This window comes from Scomber scombrus, chromosome 10 (assembly GCF_963691925.1).
Source record: "Scomber scombrus chromosome 10, fScoSco1.1, whole genome shotgun sequence".
NCBI lineage: Eukaryota > Metazoa > Chordata > Actinopteri > Scombriformes > Scombridae > Scomber > Scomber scombrus.
The window spans coordinates 2,749,662-2,767,671 of NC_084979.1; the positions used below are offsets into that span (position 1 = coordinate 2,749,662).

Consider the following 18,010-nt stretch of genomic DNA (forward strand, 5'->3'; position numbering starts at 1 on the left):
AGCATCTTTAAATGGGCTTTCTGCTGGCTGTTTCCTCGCTTACGGCCACACCACCCTGAACACGCCCGATCTCGTCTGATCTCGGAAGCTAAGCAGGGTCGGGCCTGGTTAGTACTTGCATGGGAGACCGCCTGGGAATACCAGGTGCTGTAAGCTTTTTCCTCTCAGCTGTCACCAGAGGAGGGCGCTGTTGCTCCATCACCGCACACAGGGCGTTGAGAAACAAAGCTGCAATCATTCCAGCTGTGTGTGTATGCAGGGCAGAGAGGTGGCAATGAGACGCCTCACTTTCCAAGTAGTTTTGAGGGTTCCTGTGTTCACTGTTACAGCCTGTTAAAAGCCTGCAATCATCTTATAAGCGCATGTACACAAATAGCCTGAGAAACAACAATTCCTATGAAAGTAATGTTAAAGTATAGCATGTGTTTGATGGCTGAGACACCATTATCCGCCACTCAGATGGTGAGAGGAACTGTCAGTGGTGTCACAGCATCTTTAAATGGGCTTTCTGCTGGCTGTTTCTTCGCTTACGGCCACACCACCCTGAACACGCCCGATCTCGTCTGATCTCGGAAGCTAAGCAGGGTCGGGCCTGGTTAGTACTTGCATGGGAGACCGCCTGGGAATACCAGGTGCTGTAAGCTTTTTCCTCTCAGCTGTCACCAGAGGAGGGCGCTGTTGCTCCATCACCGCACACAGGGCGTTGAGAAAAGAAAGATGCAATCAGTCCAGCTGTGTGTGTATGCAGGGCAGAGAGGTGGCACTGAGACGCCTCACTTTCCAAGTAGTTTTGAGGGTTCCTGTTGTCATTGTTACAGCCTGTTAAAAGCCTGCAATCATCTTATAAGCGCATGTACACAAATAGCCTGAGAAACAACAATTCCTATGAAAGTAATGTTAAAGTATAGCATGTGTTTGATGGCTGAGACACCATTATCCGCCACTCAGATGGTGAGAGGAACTGTCAGTGGTGTCACAGCATCTTTAAATGGGCTTTCTGCTGGCTGTTTCCTCGCTTACGGCCACACCACCCTGAACACGCCCGATCTCGTCTGATCTCGGAAGCTAAGCAGGGTCGGGCCTGGTTAGTACTTGGATGGGAGACCGCCTGGGAATACCAGGTGCTGTAAGCTTTTTCCTCTCAGCTGTCACCAGAGGAGGGCGCTGTTGCTCCATCACCGCACACAGGGCGTTGAGAAACAAAGCTGCAATCATTCCAGCTGTGTGTGTATGCAGGGCAGAGAGGTGGCACTGAGACATCTCACTTTCCAAGTAGTTTTGAGGGTTCCTGTTGTCACTGTTACAGCCTGTTAAAAGCCTGCAATCATCTTATAAGCGCATGTACACAAATAGCCTGAGAAACAACAATTCCTATGAAAGTAATGTTAAAGTATAGCATGTGTTTGATGGCTGAGACACCATTATCCGCCACTCAGATGGTGAGAGGAACTGTCAGTGGTGTCACAGCATCTTTAAATGGGCTTTCTGCTGGCTGTTTCCTCGCTTACGGCCACACCACCCTGAACACGCCCGATCTCGTCTGATCTCGGAAGCTAAGCAGGGTCGGGCCTGGTTAGTACTTGCATGGGAGACCGCCTGGGAATACCAGGTGCTGTAAGCTTTTTCCTCTCAGCTGTCACCAGATGAGGGCGCTGTTGCTCCATCACCGCACACAAGACGTTGAGAAACAAAGCTGCAATCATTCTAAGCTGTGTGTGTATGCAGGGCAGAGAGGTGGCACTGAGACGCCTCACTTTCCAAGTAGTTTTGAGGGTTCCTGTTGTCACTGTTACAGCCTGTTAAAAGCCTGCAATCATCTTATAAGCGCATGTACACAAATAGCCTGAGAAAAAACAATTCCTATGAAAGTAATGTTAAAGTATAGCATGTGTTTGATGGCTGAGACACCATTATCCGCCACTCAGATGGTGAGAGGAACTGTCAGTGGGGTCACAGCATCTTTAAATGGGCTTTCTGCTGGCTGTTTCCTCGCTTACGGCCACAACACCCTGAACACGTCCGATCTCGTCTGATCTCGGAAGCTAAGCAGGGTAGGCCCTGGTTAGTACTTGGATGGGAGACCGCCTGGGAATACCAGGTGCTGTAAGCTTTTTCCTCTCAGCTGTCACCAGAGGAGGGCGCTGTTGCTCCATCACCGCACACAGGGCGTTGAGTAACAAAGCTGCAATCATTCCAGCTGTGTGTGTATGCAGGGCAGAGAGGTGGCAATGAGACGCCTCACTTTCCAAGTAGTTTTGAGGGTTCCTGTGTTCACTGTTACAGCCTGTTAAAAGCCTGCAATCATCTTATAAGCGCATGTACACAAATAGCCTGAGAAACAACAATTCCTATGAAAGTAATGTTAAAGTATAGCATGTGTTTGATGGCTGAGACACCATTATCCGCCACTCAGATGGTGAGAGGAGTGGTGTCACAGCATCTTTAAATGGGTTTTATGCTGGCTGTTTCCTCGCTTACGGCCACACCACCCGGAACACGCCCGATCTCGTCTGATCTCGGAAGCTAAGCAGGGTCGGACCTGGTTAGTTTTTGGATGGGAGACCGCCTGGGAATACCAGGTGCTGTAAGCTTTTTCCTCTCAGCTGTCACCAGAGGAGGGCGCTGTTGCTCCATCACCGCACACAGGGCGTTGAGAAACAAAGCTGCAATCATTCCAGCTGTGTGTGTATGCAGGGCAGAGAGGTGGCACTGAGACGCCTCACTTTCCAAGTAGTTTTGAGGGTTCCTGTTGTCACTGTTACAGCCTGTTAAAAGCCTGCAATCATCTTATAAGCGCATGTACACAAATAGCCTGAGAAACAACAATTCCTATGAAAGTAATGTTAAAGTATAGCATGTGTTTGATGGCTGAGACACCATTATCCGCCACTCAGATGGTGAGAGGAACTGTCAGTGGCGTCACAGCATCTTTAAATGGGCTTTCTGCTGGCTGTTTCCTCGCTTACGGCCACACCACCCTGAACACGCCCGATCTTGTCTGATCTCGGAAGCTAAGCAGGGTAGGGCCTGGTTAGTACTTGGATGGGAGACCGCCTGGGAATACCAGGTGCTGTAAGCTTTTTCCTCTCAGCTGTCACCAGAGGAGGGCGCTGTTGCTCCATCACCGCACACAGGGCGTTGAGAAACAAAGCTGCAATCATTCCAGCTGTGTGTGTATGCAGGGCAGAGAGGTGGCAATTAGACGCCTCACTTTCCAAGTAGTTTTGAGGGTTCCTGTGTTCACTGTTACAGCCTGTTAAAAGCCTGCAATCATCTTATAAGCGCATGTACACAAATAGCCTGAGAAACAACAATTCCTATGAAAGTAATGTTAAAGTATAGCATGTGTTTGATGGCTGAGACACCATTATCCGCCACTCAGATGGTGAGAGGAGTGGTGTCACAGCATCTTTAAATGGGCTTTCTGCTGGCTGTTTCCTCGCTTACGGCCACACCACCCGGAACACGCCCGATCTCGTCTGATCTCGGAAGCTAAGCAGGGTCGGACCTGGTTAGTACTTGGATGGGAGACCGCCTGGGAATACCAGGTGCTGTAAGCTTTTTCCTCTCAGCTGTCACCAGAGGAGGGCGCTGTTGCTCCATCACCGCACACAGGGCGTTGAGAAACAAAGCTGCAATCATTCCAGCTGTGTGTGTATGCAGGGCAGAGAGGTGGCACTGAGACGCCTCACTTTCCAAGTAGTTTTGAGGGTTCCTGTTGTCACTGTTACAGCCTGTTAAAAGCCTGCAATCATCTTATAAGCGCATGTACACAAATAGCCTGAGAAACAACAATTCCTATGAAAGTAATGTTAAAGTATAGCATGTGTTTGATGGCTGAGACACCATTATCCGCCACTCAGATGGTGAGAGGAACTGTCAGTGGGGTCACAGCATCTTTAAATGGGCTTTCTGCTGGCTGTTTCCTCGCTTACGGCCACACCACCCTGAACACGCCCGATCTTGTCTGATCTCGGAAGCTAAGCAGGGTAGGGCCTGGTTAGTACTTGGATGGGAGACCGCCTGGGAATACCAGGTGCTGTAAGCTTTTTCCTCTCAGCTGTCACCAGAGGAGGGCGCTGTTGCTCCATCACCGCACACAGGGCGTTGAGAAACAAAGCTGCAATCATTCCAGCTGTGTGTGTATGCAGGGCAGAGAGGTGGCAATGAGACGCCTCACTTTCCAAGTAGTTTTGAGGGTTCCTGTGTTCACTGTTACAGCCTGTTAAAAGCCTGCAATCATCTTATAAGCGCATGTACACAAATAGCCTGAGAAACAACAATTCCTATGAAAGTAATGTTAAAGTATAGCATGTGTTTGATGGCTGAGACACCATTATCCGCCACTCAGATGGTGAGAGGAACTGTCAGTGGTGTCACAGCATCTTTAAATGGGCTTTCTGCTGGCTGTTTCCTCGCTTACGGCCACACCACCCTGAACACGCCCGATCTCGTCTGATCTCGGAAGCTAAGCAGGGTCGGGCCTGGTTAGTACTTGGATGGGAGACCGCCTGGGAATACCAGGTGCTGTAAGCTTTTTCCTCTCAGCTGTCACCAGAGGAGGGCGCTGTTGCACCATCACCGCACACAGGGCGTTGAGAAACAAAGCTGCAATCATTCCAGCTGTGTGTGTATGCAGGGCAGAGAGGTGGCAATGAGACGCCTCACTTTCCAAGTAGTTTTGAGGGTTCCTGTTGTCACTGTTACAGCCTGTTAAAAGCCTGCAATCATCTTATAAGCACATGTACACAAATAGCCTGGGAAACAACAATTCCTATGAAAGTAATGTTAAAGTATAGCATGTGTTTGATGGCTGAGACACCATTATCCGCCACTCAGATGGTGAGAGGAACTGTCAGTGGTGTCACAGCATCTTTAAATGGGCTTTCTGCTGGCTGTTTCCTCGCTTATGGCCACACCACCCTGAACACACCCGATCTCGTCTGATCTCGGAAGCTAAGCAGGGTCGGCCCTGGTTAGTACTTGGATGGGAGACCGCCTGGGAATACCAGGTGCTGTAAGCTTTTTCCTCTCAGCTGTCACCAGAGGAGGGCGCTGTTGCTCCATCACCGCACACAGGGCGTTGAGAAACAAAGCTGCAATCATTCCAGCTGTGTGTGTATGCAGGGCAGAGAGGTGGCAATGAGACGCCTCACTTTCCAAGTAGTTTTGAGTGTTCCTGTTGTCACTGTTACAGCCTGTTAAAAGCCTGCAATCATCTTATAAGCGCATGTACACAAGTAGCCTGGGAAACAACAATTCCTATGAAAGTAATGTTAAAGTATAGCATGTGTTTGATGGCTGAGACACCATTATCCGCCACTCAGATGGTTAGAGGAACTGTCAGTGGTGTCACAGCATCTTTAAATGGGCTTTCTGCTGGCTGTTTCCTCGCTTACGGCCACACCACCCTGAACACGCCGGATCTCGTCTGATCTCGGAAGCTAAGCAGGGTCGGGCCTGGTTAGTACTTGCATGGGAGACCGCCTGGGAATACCAGGTGCTGTAAGCTTTTTCCTCTCAGCTGTCACCAGAGGAGGGCGCTGTTGCTCCATCACCGCACACAGGGCGTTGAGAAACAAAGCTGCAATCATTCCAGCTGTGTGTGTATGCAGGGCAGAGAGGTGGCACTGAGACATCTCACTTTCCAAGTAGTTTTGAGGGTTCCTGTTGTCACTGTTACAGCCTGTTAAAAGCCTGCAATCATCTTATAAGCGCATGTACACAAATAGCCTGAGAAACAACAATTCCTATGAAAGTAATGTTAAAGTATAGCATGTGTTTGATGGCTGAGACACCATTATCCGCCACTCAGATGGTGAGAGGAACTGTCAGTGGTGTCACAGCATCTTTAAATGGGCTTTCTGCTGGCTGTTTCCTCGCTTACGGCCACACCACCCTGAACACGCCCGATCTCGTCTGATCTCGGAAGCTAAGCAGGGTCGGGCCTGGTTAGTACTTGCATGGGAGACCGCCTGGGAATACCAGGTGCTGTAAGCTTTTTCCTCTCAGCTGTCACCAGATGAGGGCGCTGTTGCTCCATCACCGCACACAAGACGTTGAGAAACAAAGCTGCAATCATTCTAAGCTGTGTGTGTATGCAGGGCAGAGAGGTGGCACTGAGACGCCTCACTTTCCAAGTAGTTTTGAGGGTTCCTGTTGTCACTGTTACAGCCTGTTAAAAGCCTGCAATCATCTTATAAGCGCATGTACACAAATAGCCTGAGAAAAAACAATTCCTATGAAAGTAATGTTAAAGTATAGCATGTGTTTGATGGCTGAGACACCATTATCCGCCACTCAGATGGTGAGAGGAACTGTCAGTGGGGTCACAGCATCTTTAAATGGGCTTTCTGCTGGCTGTTTCCTCGCTTACGGCCACAACACCCTGAACACGCCCGATCTCGTCTGATCTCGGAAGCTAAGCAGGGTAGGGCCTGGTTAGTACTTGGATGGGAGACCGCCTGGGAATACCAGGTGCTGTAAGCTTTTTCCTCTCAGCTGTCACCAGAGGAGGGCGCTGTTGCTCCATCACCGCACACAGGGCGTTGAGTAACAAAGCTGCAATCATTCCAGCTGTGTGTGTATGCAGGGCAGAGAGGTGGCAATGAGACGCCTCACTTTCCAAGTAGTTTTGAGGGTTCCTGTGTTCACTGTTACAGCCTGTTAAAAGCCTGCAATCATCTTATAAGCGCATGTACACAAATAGCCTGAGAAACAACAATTCCTATGAAAGTAATGTTAAAGTATAGCATGTGTTTGATGGCTGAGACACCATTATCCGCCACTCAGATGGTGAGAGGAGTGGTGTCACAGCATCTTTAAATGGGTTTTATGCTGGCTGTTTCCTCGCTTACGGCCACACCACCCGGAACACGCCCGATCTCGTCTGATCTCGGAAGCTAAGCAGGGTCGGACCTGGTTAGTTTTTGGATGGGAGACCGCCTGGGAATACCAGGTGCTGTAAGCTTTTTCCTCTCAGCTGTCACCAGAGGAGGGCGCTGTTGCTCCATCACCGCACACAGGGCGTTGAGAAACAAAGCTGCAATCATTCCAGCTGTGTGTGTATGCAGGGCAGAGAGGTGGCACTGAGACGCCTCACTTTCCAAGTAGTTTTGAGGGTTCCTGTTGTCACTGTTACAGCCTGTTAAAAGCCTGCAATCATCTTATAAGCGCATGTACACAAATAGCCTGAGAAACAACAATTCCTATGAAAGTAATGTTAAAGTATAGCATGTGTTTGATGGCTGAGACACCATTATCCGCCACTCAGATGGTGAGAGGAACTGTCAGTGGCGTCACAGCATCTTTAAATGGGCTTTCTGCTGGCTGTTTCCTCGCTTACGGCCACACCACCCTGAACACGCCCGATCTTGTCTGATCTCGGAAGCTAAGCAGGGTAGGGCCTGGTTAGTACTTGGATGGGAGACCGCCTGGGAATACCAGGTGCTGTAAGCTTTTTCCTCTCAGCTGTCACCAGAGGAGGGCGCTGTTGCTCCATCACCGCACACAGGGCGTTGAGAAACAAAGCTGCAATCATTCCAGCTGTGTGTGTATGCAGGGCAGAGAGGTGGCAATTAGACGCCTCACTTTCCAAGTAGTTTTGAGGGTTCCTGTGTTCACTGTTACAGCCTGTTAAAAGCCTGCAATCATCTTATAAGCGCATGTACACAAATAGCCTGAGAAACAACAATTCCTATGAAAGTAATGTTAAAGTATAGCATGTGTTTGATGGCTGAGACACCATTATCCGCCACTCAGATGGTGAGAGGAGTGGTGTCACAGCATCTTTAAATGGGCTTTCTGCTGGCTGTTTCCTCGCTTACGGCCACACCACCCGGAACACGCCCGATCTCGTCTGATCTCGGAAGCTAAGCAGGGTCGGACCTGGTTAGTACTTGGATGGGAGACCGCCTGGGAATACCAGGTGCTGTAAGCTTTTTCCTCTCAGCTGTCACCAGAGGAGGGCGCTGTTGCTCCATCACCGCACACAGGGCGTTGAGAAACAAAGCTGCAATCATTCCAGCTGTGTGTGTATGCAGGGCAGAGAGGTGGCACTGAGACGCCTCACTTTCCAAGTAGTTTTGAGGGTTCCTGTTGTCACTGTTACAGCCTGTTAAAAGCCTGCAATCATCTTATAAGCGCATGTACACAAATAGCCTGAGAAACAACAATTCCTATGAAAGTAATGTTAAAGTATAGCATGTGTTTGATGGCTGAGACACCATTATCCGCCACTCAGATGGTGAGAGGAACTGTCAGTGGGGTCACAGCATCTTTAAATGGGCTTTCTGCTGGCTGTTTCCTCGCTTACGGCCACACCACCCTGAACACGCCCGATCTTGTCTGATCTCGGAAGCTAAGCAGGGTAGGGCCTGGTTAGTACTTGGATGGGAGACCGCCTGGGAATACCAGGTGCTGTAAGCTTTTTCCTCTCAGCTGTCACCAGAGGAGGGCGCTGTTGCTCCATCACCGCACACAGGGCGTTGAGAAACAAAGCTGCAATCATTCCAGCTGTGTGTGTATGCAGGGCAGAGAGGTGGCAATGAGACGCCTCACTTTCCAAGTAGTTTTGAGGGTTCCTGTGTTCACTGTTACAGCCTGTTAAAAGCCTGCAATCATCTTATAAGCGCATGTACACAAATAGCCTGAGAAACAACAATTCCTATGAAAGTAATGTTAAAGTATAGCATGTGTTTGATGGCTGAGACACCATTATCCGCCACTCAGATGGTGAGAGGAACTGTCAGTGGTGTCACAGCATCTTTAAATGGGCTTTCTGCTGGCTGTTTCCTCGCTTACGGCCACACCACCCTGAACACGCCCGATCTCGTCTGATCTCGGAAGCTAAGCAGGGTCGGGCCTGGTTAGTACTTGGATGGGAGACCGCCTGGGAATACCAGGTGCTGTAAGCTTTTTCCTCTCAGCTGTCACCAGAGGAGGGCGCTGTTGCACCATCACCGCACACAGGGCGTTGAGAAACAAAGCTGCAATCATTCCAGCTGTGTGTGTATGCAGGGCAGAGAGGTGGCAATGAGACGCCTCACTTTCCAAGTAGTTTTGAGGGTTCCTGTTGTCACTGTTACAGCCTGTTAAAAGCCTGCAATCATCTTATAAGCACATGTACACAAATAGCCTGGGAAACAACAATTCCTATGAAAGTAATGTTAAAGTATAGCATGTGTTTGATGGCTGAGACACCATTATCCGCCACTCAGATGGTGAGAGGAACTGTCAGTGGTGTCACAGCATCTTTAAATGGGCTTTCTGCTGGCTGTTTCCTCGCTTATGGCCACACCACCCTGAACACACCCGATCTCGTCTGATCTCGGAAGCTAAGCAGGGTCGGCCCTGGTTAGTACTTGGATGGGAGACCGCCTGGGAATACCAGGTGCTGTAAGCTTTTTCCTCTCAGCTGTCACCAGAGGAGGGCGCTGTTGCTCCATCACCGCACACAGGGCGTTGAGAAACAAAGCTGCAATCATTCCAGCTGTGTGTGTATGCAGGGCAGAGAGGTGGCAATGAGACGCCTCACTTTCCAAGTAGTTTTGAGTGTTCCTGTTGTCACTGTTACAGCCTGTTAAAAGCCTGCAATCATCTTATAAGCGCATGTACACAAGTAGCCTGGGAAACAACAATTCCTATGAAAGTAATGTTAAAGTATAGCATGTGTTTGATGGCTGAGACACCATTATCCGCCACTCAGATGGTTAGAGGAACTGTCAGTGGTGTCACAGCATCTTTAAATGGGCTTTCTGCTGGCTGTTTCCTCGCTTACGGCCACACCACCCTGAACACGCCGGATCTCGTCTGATCTCGGAAGCTAAGCAGGGTCGGGCCTGGTTAGTACTTGCATGGGAGACCGCCTGGGAATACCAGGTGCTGTAAGCTTTTTCCTCTCAGCTGTCACCAGAGGAGGGCGCTGTTGCTCCATCACCGCACACAGGGCGTTGAGAAACAAAGCTGCAATCATTCCAGCTGTGTGTGTATGCAGGGCAGAGAGGTGGCACTGAGACATCTCACTTTCCAAGTAGTTTTGAGGGTTCCTGTTGTCACTGTTACAGCCTGTTAAAAGCCTGCAATCATCTTATAAGCGCATGTACACAAATAGCCTGAGAAACAACAATTCCTATGAAAGTAATGTTAAAGTATAGCATGTGTTTGATGGCTGAGACACCATTATCCGCCACTCAGATGGTGAGAGGAACTGTCAGTGGTGTCACAGCATCTTTAAATGGGCTTTCTGCTGGCTGTTTCCTCGCTTACGGCCACACCACCCTGAACACGCCCGATCTCGTCTGATCTCGGAAGCTAAGCAGGGTCGGGCCTGGTTAGTACTTGCATGGGAGACCGCCTGGGAATACCAGGTGCTGTAAGCTTTTTCCTCTCAGCTGTCACCAGATGAGGGCGCTGTTGCTCCATCACCGCACACAAGACGTTGAGAAACAAAGCTGCAATCATTCTAAGCTGTGTGTGTATGCAGGGCAGAGAGGTGGCACTGAGACGCCTCACTTTCCAAGTAGTTTTGAGGGTTCCTGTTGTCACTGTTACAGCCTGTTAAAAGCCTGCAATCATCTTATAAGCGCATGTACACAAATAGCCTGAGAAAAAACAATTCCTATGAAAGTAATGTTAAAGTATAGCATGTGTTTGATGGCTGAGACACCATTATCCGCCACTCAGATGGTGAGAGGAACTGTCAGTGGGGTCACAGCATCTTTAAATGGGCTTTCTGCTGGCTGTTTCCTCGCTTACGGCCACAACACCCTGAACACGCCCGATCTCGTCTGATCTCGGAAGCTAAGCAGGGTAGGGCCTGGTTAGTACTTGGATGGGAGACCGCCTGGGAATACCAGGTGCTGTAAGCTTTTTCCTCTCAGCTGTCACCAGAGGAGGGCGCTGTTGCTCCATCACCGCACACAGGGCGTTGAGTAACAAAGCTGCAATCATTCCAGCTGTGTGTGTATGCAGGGCAGAGAGGTGGCAATGAGACGCCTCACTTTCCAAGTAGTTTTGAGGGTTCCTGTGTTCACTGTTACAGCCTGTTAAAAGCCTGCAATCATCTTATAAGCGCATGTACACAAATAGCCTGAGAAACAACAATTCCTATGAAAGTAATGTTAAAGTATAGCATGTGTTTGATGGCTGAGACACCATTATCCGCCACTCAGATGGTGAGAGGAGTGGTGTCACAGCATCTTTAAATGGGCTTTCTGCTGGCTGTTTCCTCGCTTACGGCCACACCACCCGGAACACGCCCGATCTCGTCTGATCTCGGAAGCTAAGCAGGGTCGGACCTGGTTAGTTTTTGGATGGGAGACCGCCTGGGAATACCAGGTGCTGTAAGCTTTTTCCTCTCAGCTGTCACCAGAGGAGGGCGCTGTTGCTCCATCACCGCACACAGGGCGTTGAGAAACAAAGCTGCAATCATTCCAGCTGTGTGTGTATGCAGGGCAGAGAGGTGGCACTGAGACGCCTCACTTTCCAAGTAGTTTTGAGGGTTCCTGTTGTCACTGTTACAGCCTGTTAAAAGCCTGCAATCATCTTATAAGCGCATGTACACAAATAGCCTGAGAAACAACAATTCCTATGAAAGTAATGTTAAAGTATAGCATGTGTTTGATGGCTGAGACACCATTATCCGCCACTCAGATGGTGAGAGGAACTGTCAGTGGCGTCACAGCATCTTTAAATGGGCTTTCTGCTGGCTGTTTCCTCGCTTACGGCCACACCACCCTGAACACGCCCGATCTTGTCTGATCTCGGAAGCTAAGCAGGGTAGGGCCTGGTTAGTACTTGGATGGGAGACCGCCTGGGAATACCAGGTGCTGTAAGCTTTTTCCTCTCAGCTGTCACCAGAGGAGGGCGCTGTTGCTCCATCACCGCACACAGGGCGTTGAGAAACAAAGCTGCAATCATTCCAGCTGTGTGTGTATGCAGGGCAGAGAGGTGGCAATTAGACGCCTCACTTTCCAAGTAGTTTTGAGGGTTCCTGTGTTCACTGTTACAGCCTGTTAAAAGCCTGCAATCATCTTATAAGCGCATGTACACAAATAGCCTGAGAAACAACAATTCCTATGAAAGTAATGTTAAAGTATAGCATGTGTTTGATGGCTGAGACACCATTATCCGCCACTCAGATGGTGAGAGGAGTGGTGTCACAGCATCTTTAAATGGGCTTTCTGCTGGCTGTTTCCTCGCTTACGGCCACACCACCCGGAACACGCCCGATCTCGTCTGATCTCGGAAGCTAAGCAGGGTCGGACCTGGTTAGTACTTGGATGGGAGACCGCCTGGGAATACCAGGTGCTGTAAGCTTTTTCCTCTCAGCTGTCACCAGAGGAGGGCGCTGTTGCTCCATCACCGCACACAGGGCGTTGAGAAACAAAGCTGCAATCATTCCAGCTGTGTGTGTATGCAGGGCAGAGAGGTGCCACTGAGACGCCTCACTTTCCAAGTAGTTTTGAGGGTTCCTGTTGTCACTGTTACAGCCTGTTAAAAGCCTGCAATCATCTTATAAGCGCATGTACACAAATAGCCTGAGAAACAACAATTCCTATGAAAGTAATGTTAAAGTATAGCATGTGTTTGATGGCTGAGACACCATTATCCGCCACTCAGATGGTGAGAGGAACTGTCAGTGGGGTCACAGCATCTTTAAATGGGCTTTCTGCTGGCTGTTTCCTCGCTTACGGCCACACCACCCTGAACACGCCCGATCTTGTCTGATCTCGGAAGCTAAGCAGGGTAGGGCCTGGTTAGTACTTGGATGGGAGACCGCCTGGGAATACCAGGTGCTGTAAGCTTTTTCCTCTCAGCTGTCACCAGAGGAGGGCGCTGTTGCTCCATCACCGCACACAGGGCGTTGAGAAACAAAGCTGCAATCATTCCAGCTGTGTGTGTATGCAGGGCAGAGAGGTGGCAATGAGACGCCTCACTTTCCAAGTAGTTTTGAGGGTTCCTGTGTTCACTGTTACAGCCTGTTAAAAGCCTGCAATCATCTTATAAGCGCATGTACACAAATAGCCTGAGAAACAACAATTCCTATGAAAGTAATGTTAAAGTATAGCATGTGTTTGATGGCTGAGACACCATTATCCGCCACTCAGATGGTGAGAGGAACTGTCAGTGGTGTCACAGCATCTTTAAATGGGCTTTCTGCTGGCTGTTTCCTCGCTTACGGCCACACCACCCTGAACACGCCCGATCTCGTCTGATCTCGGAAGCTAAGCAGGGTCGGGCCTGGTTAGTACTTGGATGGGAGACCGCCTGGGAATACCAGGTGCTGTAAGCTTTTTCCTCTCAGCTGTCACCAGAGGAGGGCGCTGTTGCACCATCACCGCACACAGGGCGTTGAGAAACAAAGCTGCAATCATTCCAGCTGTGTGTGTATGCAGGGCAGAGAGGTGGCAATGAGACGCCTCACTTTCCAAGTAGTTTTGAGGGTTCCTGTTGTCACTGTTACAGCCTGTTAAAAGCCTGCAATCATCTTATAAGCACATGTACACAAATAGCCTGGGAAACAACAATTCCTATGAAAGTAATGTTAAAGTATAGCATGTGTTTGATGGCTGAGACACCATTATCCGCCACTCAGATGGTGAGAGGAACTGTCAGTGGTGTCACAGCATCTTTAAATGGGCTTTCTGCTGGCTGTTTCCTCGCTTATGGCCACACCACCCTGAACACACCCGATCTCGTCTGATCTCGGAAGCTAAGCAGGGTCGGCCCTGGTTAGTACTTGGATGGGAGACCGCCTGGGAATACCAGGTGCTGTAAGCTTTTTCCTCTCAGCTGTCACCAGATGAGGGCGCTGTTGCTCCATCACCGCACACAAGACGTTGAGAAACAAAGCTGCAATCATTCTAAGCTGTGTGTGTATGCAGGGCAGAGAGGTGGCACTGAGACGCCTCACTTTCCAAGTAGTTTTGAGGGTTCCTGTTGTCACTGTTACAGCCTGTTAAAAGCCTGCAATCATCTTATAAGCGCATGTACACAAATAGCCTGAGAAACAACAATTCCTATGAAAGTAATGTTAAAGTATAGCATGTGTTTGATGGCTGAGACACCATTATCCGCCACTCAGATGGTGAGAGGAACTGTCAGTGGGGTCACAGCATCTTTAAATGGGCTTTCTGCTGGCTGTTTCCTCGCTTACGGCCACAACACCCTGAACACGCCTGATCTCGTCTGATCTCGGAAGCTAAGCAGGGTAGGCCCTGGTTAGTACTTGGATGGGAGACCGCCTGGGAATACCAGGTGCTGTAAGCTTTTTCCTCTCAGCTGTCACCAGAGGAGGGCGCTGTTGCTCCATCACCGCACACAGGGCGTTGAGAAACAAAGCTGCAATCATTCCAGCTGTGTGTGTATGCAGGGCAGAGAGGTGGCAATGAGACGCCTCACTTTCCAAGTAGTTTTGAGGGTTCCTGTGTTCACTGTTACAGCCTGTTAAAAGCCTGCAATCATCTTATAGGCGCATGTACACAAATAGCCTGAGAAACAACAATTCCTATGAAAGTAATGTTAAAGTATAGCATGTGTTTGATGGCTGAGACACCATTATCCGCCACTCAGATGGTGAGAGGAACTGTCAGTGGTGTCACAGCATCTTTAAATGGGCTTTCTGCTGGCTGTTTCCTCGCTTACGGCCACACCACCCTGAACACGCCCGATCTCGTCTGATCTCGGAAGCTAAGCAGGGTCGGGCCTGGTTAGTACTTGCATGGGAGACCGCCTGGGAATACCAGGTGCTGTAAGCTTTTTCCTCTCAGCTGTCACCAGATGAGGGCGCTGTTGCTCCATCACCGCACACAAGACGTTGAGAAACAAAGCTGCAATCATTCTAAGCTGTGTGTGTATGCAGGGCAGAGAGGTGGCACTGAGACGCCTCACTTTCCAAGTAGTTTTGAGGGTTCCTGTTGTCACTGTTACAGCCTGTTAAAAGCCTGCAATCATCTTATAAGCGCATGTACACAAATAGCCTGAGAAACAACAATTCCTATGAAAGTAATGTTAAAGTATAGCATGTGTTTGATGGCTGAGACACCATTATCCGCCACTCAGATGGTGAGAGGAACTGTCAGTGGGGTCACAGCATCTTTAAATGGGCTTTCTGCTGGCTGTTTCCTCGCTTACGGCCACAACACCCTGAACACGCGCGATCTCGTCTGATCTCGGAAGCTAAGCAGGGTAGTCCCTGGTTAGTACTTGGATGGGAGACCGCCTGGGAATACCAGGTGCTGTAAGCTTTTTCCTCTCAGCTGTCACCAGAGGAGGGCGCTGTTGCTCCATCACCGCACACAGGGCGTTGAGAAACAAAGCTGCAATCATTCCAGCTGTGTGTGTATGCAGGGCAGAGAGGTGGCAATGAGACGCCTCACTTTCCAAGTAGTTTTGAGGGTTCCTGTGTTCACTGTTACAGCCTGTTAAAAGCCTGCAATCATCTTATAAGCGCATGTACACAAATAGCCTGAGAAACAACAATTCCTATGAAAGTAATGTTAAAGTATAGCATGTGTTTGATGGCTGAGACACCATTATCCGCCACTCAGATGGTGAGAGGAACTGTCAGTGGTGTCACAGCATCTTTAAATGGGCTTTCTGCTGGCTGTTTCCTCGCTTACGGCCACACCACCCTGAACACGCCCGATCTCGTCTGATCTCGGAAGCTAAGCAGGGTCGGGCCTGGTTAGTACTTGGATGGGAGACCGCCTGGGAATACCAGGTGCTGTAAGCTTTTTCCTCTCAGCTGTCACCAGAGGAGGGCGCTGTTGCACCATCACCGCACACAGGGCGTTGAGAAACAAAGCTGCAATCATTCCAGCTGTGTGTGTATGCAGGGCAGAGAGGTGGCAATGAGACGCCTCACTTTCCAAGTAGTTTTGAGGGTTCCTGTTGTCACTGTTACAGCCTGTTAAAAGCCTGCAATCATCTTATAAGCGCATGTACACAAATAGCCTGGGAAACAACAATTCCTATGAAAGTAATGTTAAAGTATAGCATGTGTTTGATGGCTGAGACACCATTATCCGCCACTCAGATGGTGAGAGGAACTGTCAGTGGTGTCACAGCATCTTTAAATGGGCTTTCTGCTGGCTGTTTCCTCGCTTATGGCCACACCACCCTGAACACGCCCGATCTCGTCTGATCTCGGAAGCTAAGCAGGGTCGGCCCTGGTTAGTACTTGGATGGGAGACCGCCTGGGAATACCAGGTGCTGTAAGCTTTTTCCTCTCAGCTGTCACCAGAGGAGGGCGCTGTTGCTCCATCACCGCACACAGGGCGTTGAGAATCAAAGCTGCAATCATTCTAAGCTGTGTGTGTATGCAGGGCAGAGAGGTGGCACTGAGACGCCTCACTTTCCAAGTAGTTTTGAGGGTTCCTGTTGTCACTGTTACAGCCTGTTAAAAGCCTGCAATCATCTTATAAGCGCATGTACACAAATAGCCTGAGAAACAACAATTCCTATGAAAGTAATGTTAAAGTATAGCATGTGTTTGATGGCTGAGACACCATTATCCGCCACTCAGATGGTGAGAGGAACTGTCAGTGGTGTCACAGCATCTTTAAATGGGCTTTCTGCTGGCTGTTTCCTCGCTTACGGCCACACCACCCTGAACACGCCGGATCTCGTCTGATCTCGGAAGCTAAGCAGGGTCGGGCCTGGTTAGTACTTGCATGGGAGACCGCCTGGGAATACCAGGTGCTGTAAGCTTTTTCCTCTCAGCTGTCACCAGATGAGGGCGCTGTTGCTCCATCACCGCACACAAGACGTTGAGAAACAAAGCTGCAATCATTCTAAGCTGTGTGTGTATGCAGGGCAGAGAGGTGGCACTGAGACGCCTCACTTTCCAAGTAGTTTTGAGGGTTCCTGTTGTCACTGTTACAGCCTGTTAAAAGCCTGCAATCATCTTATAAGCGCATGTACACAAATAGCCTGAGAAACAACAATTCCTATGAAAGTAATGTTAAAGTATAGCATGTGTTTGATGGCTGAGACACCATTATCCGCCACTCAGATGGTGAGAGGAACTGTCAGTGGGGTCACAGCATCTTTAAATGGGCTTTCTGCTGGCTGTTTCCTCGCTTACGGCCACACCACCCTGAACACGCCCGATCTCGTCTGATCTCGGAAGCTAAGCAGGGTCGGGCCTGGTTAGTACTTGGATGGGAGACCGCCTGGGAATACCAGGTGCTGTAAGCTTTTTCCTCTCAGCTGTCACCAGAGGAGGGCGCTGTTGCTCCATCACCGCACACAGGGCGTTGAGAAACAAAGCTGCAATCATTCCAGCTGTGTGTGTATGCAGGGCAGAGAGGTGGCAATGAGACGCCTCACTTTCCAAGTAGTTTTGAGGGTTCCTGTTGTCACTTTTACAGCCTGTTAAAAGCCTGCAATCATCTTATAAGCGCATGTACACAAATAGCCTGGGAAACAACAATTCCTATGAAAGTAATGTTAAAGTATAGCATGTGTTTGATGGCTGAGACACCATTATCCGCCACTCAGATGGTGAGAGGAGTGGTGTCACAGCATCTTTAAATGGGCTTTCTGCTGGCTGTTTCCTCGCTTACGGCCACACCACCCTGAACACGCCCGATCTCGTCTCATCTCGGAAGCTAAGCAGGGTCGGGCCTGGTTAGTACTTGGATGGGAGACCGCCTGGGAATACCAGGTGCTGTAAGCTTTTTCCTCTCAGCTGTCACCAGAGGAGGGCGCTGTTGCTCCATCACCGCACACAGGGCGTTGAGAAACAAAGCTGCAATCATTCCAGCTGTGTGTGTATGAAGGGCAGAGAGGTGGCACTGAGACACCCCACTTTCCAAGTAGTTTTGAGTGTTCCTGCTGTCACTGTTACAGCCTGTTAAAAGCCTGCAATCATCTTATAAGCGCATGTACACAAATAGCCTGAGAAACAACAATTCCTATGAAAGTAATGTTAAAGTATAGCATGTGTTTGATGGCTGCGACACCATTATCCGCCACTCAGATGGTGAGAGGAACTGTCAGTGGT

At 49.5% G+C, this 18,010-nt stretch overlaps 37 non-coding genes across 37 annotated transcripts; all 37 read left to right on the forward strand.

Annotated features, from left to right (window-relative positions):
• Positions 1–37: 37 nt before the first annotated feature.
• Positions 38–156, forward strand: LOC133988710 (5S ribosomal RNA). The gene has a single exon (XR_009925906.1). It is a non-coding gene; the product is annotated as a 5S ribosomal RNA (ribosomal RNA).
• Positions 157–525: 369 nt separating this feature from the next.
• Positions 526–644, forward strand: LOC133988711 (5S ribosomal RNA). Its single transcript, XR_009925907.1, has one exon. It is a non-coding gene; the product is annotated as a 5S ribosomal RNA (ribosomal RNA).
• Positions 645–1,014: 370 nt separating this feature from the next.
• Positions 1,015–1,133, forward strand: LOC133988477 (5S ribosomal RNA). The gene has a single exon (XR_009925687.1). It is a non-coding gene; the product is annotated as a 5S ribosomal RNA (ribosomal RNA).
• A 369-nt stretch (positions 1,134–1,502) lies between these two features.
• LOC133988712 (5S ribosomal RNA) lies at positions 1,503–1,621 on the forward strand. The gene has a single exon (XR_009925908.1). It is a non-coding gene; the product is annotated as a 5S ribosomal RNA (ribosomal RNA).
• Positions 1,622–1,991: 370 nt separating this feature from the next.
• Positions 1,992–2,110, forward strand: LOC133989347 (5S ribosomal RNA). Its single transcript, XR_009926510.1, has one exon. It is a non-coding gene; the product is annotated as a 5S ribosomal RNA (ribosomal RNA).
• Positions 2,111–2,472: 362 nt separating this feature from the next.
• LOC133989358 (5S ribosomal RNA) lies at positions 2,473–2,591 on the forward strand. Its single transcript, XR_009926520.1, has one exon. It is a non-coding gene; the product is annotated as a 5S ribosomal RNA (ribosomal RNA).
• A 369-nt stretch (positions 2,592–2,960) lies between these two features.
• Positions 2,961–3,079, forward strand: LOC133988818 (5S ribosomal RNA). The gene has a single exon (XR_009926009.1). It is a non-coding gene; the product is annotated as a 5S ribosomal RNA (ribosomal RNA).
• A 362-nt stretch (positions 3,080–3,441) lies between these two features.
• LOC133989082 (5S ribosomal RNA) lies at positions 3,442–3,560 on the forward strand. Its single transcript, XR_009926257.1, has one exon. It is a non-coding gene; the product is annotated as a 5S ribosomal RNA (ribosomal RNA).
• A 369-nt stretch (positions 3,561–3,929) lies between these two features.
• On the forward strand, positions 3,930–4,048 carry LOC133988819 (5S ribosomal RNA). Its single transcript, XR_009926010.1, has one exon. It is a non-coding gene; the product is annotated as a 5S ribosomal RNA (ribosomal RNA).
• A 369-nt stretch (positions 4,049–4,417) lies between these two features.
• Positions 4,418–4,536, forward strand: LOC133988478 (5S ribosomal RNA). Its single transcript, XR_009925688.1, has one exon. It is a non-coding gene; the product is annotated as a 5S ribosomal RNA (ribosomal RNA).
• A 369-nt stretch (positions 4,537–4,905) lies between these two features.
• Positions 4,906–5,024, forward strand: LOC133988957 (5S ribosomal RNA). Its single transcript, XR_009926139.1, has one exon. It is a non-coding gene; the product is annotated as a 5S ribosomal RNA (ribosomal RNA).
• Positions 5,025–5,393: 369 nt separating this feature from the next.
• Positions 5,394–5,512, forward strand: LOC133989216 (5S ribosomal RNA). The gene has a single exon (XR_009926384.1). It is a non-coding gene; the product is annotated as a 5S ribosomal RNA (ribosomal RNA).
• Positions 5,513–5,881: 369 nt separating this feature from the next.
• On the forward strand, positions 5,882–6,000 carry LOC133988713 (5S ribosomal RNA). The gene has a single exon (XR_009925909.1). It is a non-coding gene; the product is annotated as a 5S ribosomal RNA (ribosomal RNA).
• A 370-nt stretch (positions 6,001–6,370) lies between these two features.
• On the forward strand, positions 6,371–6,489 carry LOC133988989 (5S ribosomal RNA). Its single transcript, XR_009926169.1, has one exon. It is a non-coding gene; the product is annotated as a 5S ribosomal RNA (ribosomal RNA).
• Positions 6,490–6,851: 362 nt separating this feature from the next.
• LOC133989360 (5S ribosomal RNA) lies at positions 6,852–6,970 on the forward strand. Its single transcript, XR_009926522.1, has one exon. It is a non-coding gene; the product is annotated as a 5S ribosomal RNA (ribosomal RNA).
• Positions 6,971–7,339: 369 nt separating this feature from the next.
• LOC133988820 (5S ribosomal RNA) lies at positions 7,340–7,458 on the forward strand. The gene has a single exon (XR_009926011.1). It is a non-coding gene; the product is annotated as a 5S ribosomal RNA (ribosomal RNA).
• Positions 7,459–7,820: 362 nt separating this feature from the next.
• LOC133989083 (5S ribosomal RNA) lies at positions 7,821–7,939 on the forward strand. Its single transcript, XR_009926258.1, has one exon. It is a non-coding gene; the product is annotated as a 5S ribosomal RNA (ribosomal RNA).
• Positions 7,940–8,308: 369 nt separating this feature from the next.
• On the forward strand, positions 8,309–8,427 carry LOC133988822 (5S ribosomal RNA). The gene has a single exon (XR_009926013.1). It is a non-coding gene; the product is annotated as a 5S ribosomal RNA (ribosomal RNA).
• Positions 8,428–8,796: 369 nt separating this feature from the next.
• Positions 8,797–8,915, forward strand: LOC133988480 (5S ribosomal RNA). The gene has a single exon (XR_009925690.1). It is a non-coding gene; the product is annotated as a 5S ribosomal RNA (ribosomal RNA).
• Positions 8,916–9,284: 369 nt separating this feature from the next.
• On the forward strand, positions 9,285–9,403 carry LOC133988958 (5S ribosomal RNA). Its single transcript, XR_009926140.1, has one exon. It is a non-coding gene; the product is annotated as a 5S ribosomal RNA (ribosomal RNA).
• A 369-nt stretch (positions 9,404–9,772) lies between these two features.
• Positions 9,773–9,891, forward strand: LOC133989217 (5S ribosomal RNA). The gene has a single exon (XR_009926385.1). It is a non-coding gene; the product is annotated as a 5S ribosomal RNA (ribosomal RNA).
• Positions 9,892–10,260: 369 nt separating this feature from the next.
• Positions 10,261–10,379, forward strand: LOC133988714 (5S ribosomal RNA). The gene has a single exon (XR_009925910.1). It is a non-coding gene; the product is annotated as a 5S ribosomal RNA (ribosomal RNA).
• Positions 10,380–10,749: 370 nt separating this feature from the next.
• Positions 10,750–10,868, forward strand: LOC133988990 (5S ribosomal RNA). The gene has a single exon (XR_009926170.1). It is a non-coding gene; the product is annotated as a 5S ribosomal RNA (ribosomal RNA).
• A 362-nt stretch (positions 10,869–11,230) lies between these two features.
• LOC133989361 (5S ribosomal RNA) lies at positions 11,231–11,349 on the forward strand. The gene has a single exon (XR_009926523.1). It is a non-coding gene; the product is annotated as a 5S ribosomal RNA (ribosomal RNA).
• Positions 11,350–11,718: 369 nt separating this feature from the next.
• LOC133988823 (5S ribosomal RNA) lies at positions 11,719–11,837 on the forward strand. Its single transcript, XR_009926014.1, has one exon. It is a non-coding gene; the product is annotated as a 5S ribosomal RNA (ribosomal RNA).
• A 362-nt stretch (positions 11,838–12,199) lies between these two features.
• LOC133989084 (5S ribosomal RNA) lies at positions 12,200–12,318 on the forward strand. Its single transcript, XR_009926259.1, has one exon. It is a non-coding gene; the product is annotated as a 5S ribosomal RNA (ribosomal RNA).
• A 369-nt stretch (positions 12,319–12,687) lies between these two features.
• On the forward strand, positions 12,688–12,806 carry LOC133988824 (5S ribosomal RNA). The gene has a single exon (XR_009926015.1). It is a non-coding gene; the product is annotated as a 5S ribosomal RNA (ribosomal RNA).
• Positions 12,807–13,175: 369 nt separating this feature from the next.
• On the forward strand, positions 13,176–13,294 carry LOC133988481 (5S ribosomal RNA). The gene has a single exon (XR_009925691.1). It is a non-coding gene; the product is annotated as a 5S ribosomal RNA (ribosomal RNA).
• A 369-nt stretch (positions 13,295–13,663) lies between these two features.
• On the forward strand, positions 13,664–13,782 carry LOC133988959 (5S ribosomal RNA). Its single transcript, XR_009926141.1, has one exon. It is a non-coding gene; the product is annotated as a 5S ribosomal RNA (ribosomal RNA).
• Positions 13,783–14,152: 370 nt separating this feature from the next.
• LOC133989339 (5S ribosomal RNA) lies at positions 14,153–14,271 on the forward strand. Its single transcript, XR_009926502.1, has one exon. It is a non-coding gene; the product is annotated as a 5S ribosomal RNA (ribosomal RNA).
• Positions 14,272–14,640: 369 nt separating this feature from the next.
• Positions 14,641–14,759, forward strand: LOC133988715 (5S ribosomal RNA). The gene has a single exon (XR_009925911.1). It is a non-coding gene; the product is annotated as a 5S ribosomal RNA (ribosomal RNA).
• A 370-nt stretch (positions 14,760–15,129) lies between these two features.
• LOC133989294 (5S ribosomal RNA) lies at positions 15,130–15,248 on the forward strand. The gene has a single exon (XR_009926458.1). It is a non-coding gene; the product is annotated as a 5S ribosomal RNA (ribosomal RNA).
• Positions 15,249–15,617: 369 nt separating this feature from the next.
• On the forward strand, positions 15,618–15,736 carry LOC133988482 (5S ribosomal RNA). Its single transcript, XR_009925692.1, has one exon. It is a non-coding gene; the product is annotated as a 5S ribosomal RNA (ribosomal RNA).
• Positions 15,737–16,105: 369 nt separating this feature from the next.
• LOC133989094 (5S ribosomal RNA) lies at positions 16,106–16,224 on the forward strand. Its single transcript, XR_009926268.1, has one exon. It is a non-coding gene; the product is annotated as a 5S ribosomal RNA (ribosomal RNA).
• Positions 16,225–16,594: 370 nt separating this feature from the next.
• On the forward strand, positions 16,595–16,713 carry LOC133989218 (5S ribosomal RNA). Its single transcript, XR_009926386.1, has one exon. It is a non-coding gene; the product is annotated as a 5S ribosomal RNA (ribosomal RNA).
• Positions 16,714–17,083: 370 nt separating this feature from the next.
• On the forward strand, positions 17,084–17,202 carry LOC133988483 (5S ribosomal RNA). Its single transcript, XR_009925693.1, has one exon. It is a non-coding gene; the product is annotated as a 5S ribosomal RNA (ribosomal RNA).
• A 362-nt stretch (positions 17,203–17,564) lies between these two features.
• On the forward strand, positions 17,565–17,683 carry LOC133989231 (5S ribosomal RNA). The gene has a single exon (XR_009926398.1). It is a non-coding gene; the product is annotated as a 5S ribosomal RNA (ribosomal RNA).
• Positions 17,684–18,010: the final 327 nt, after the last annotated feature.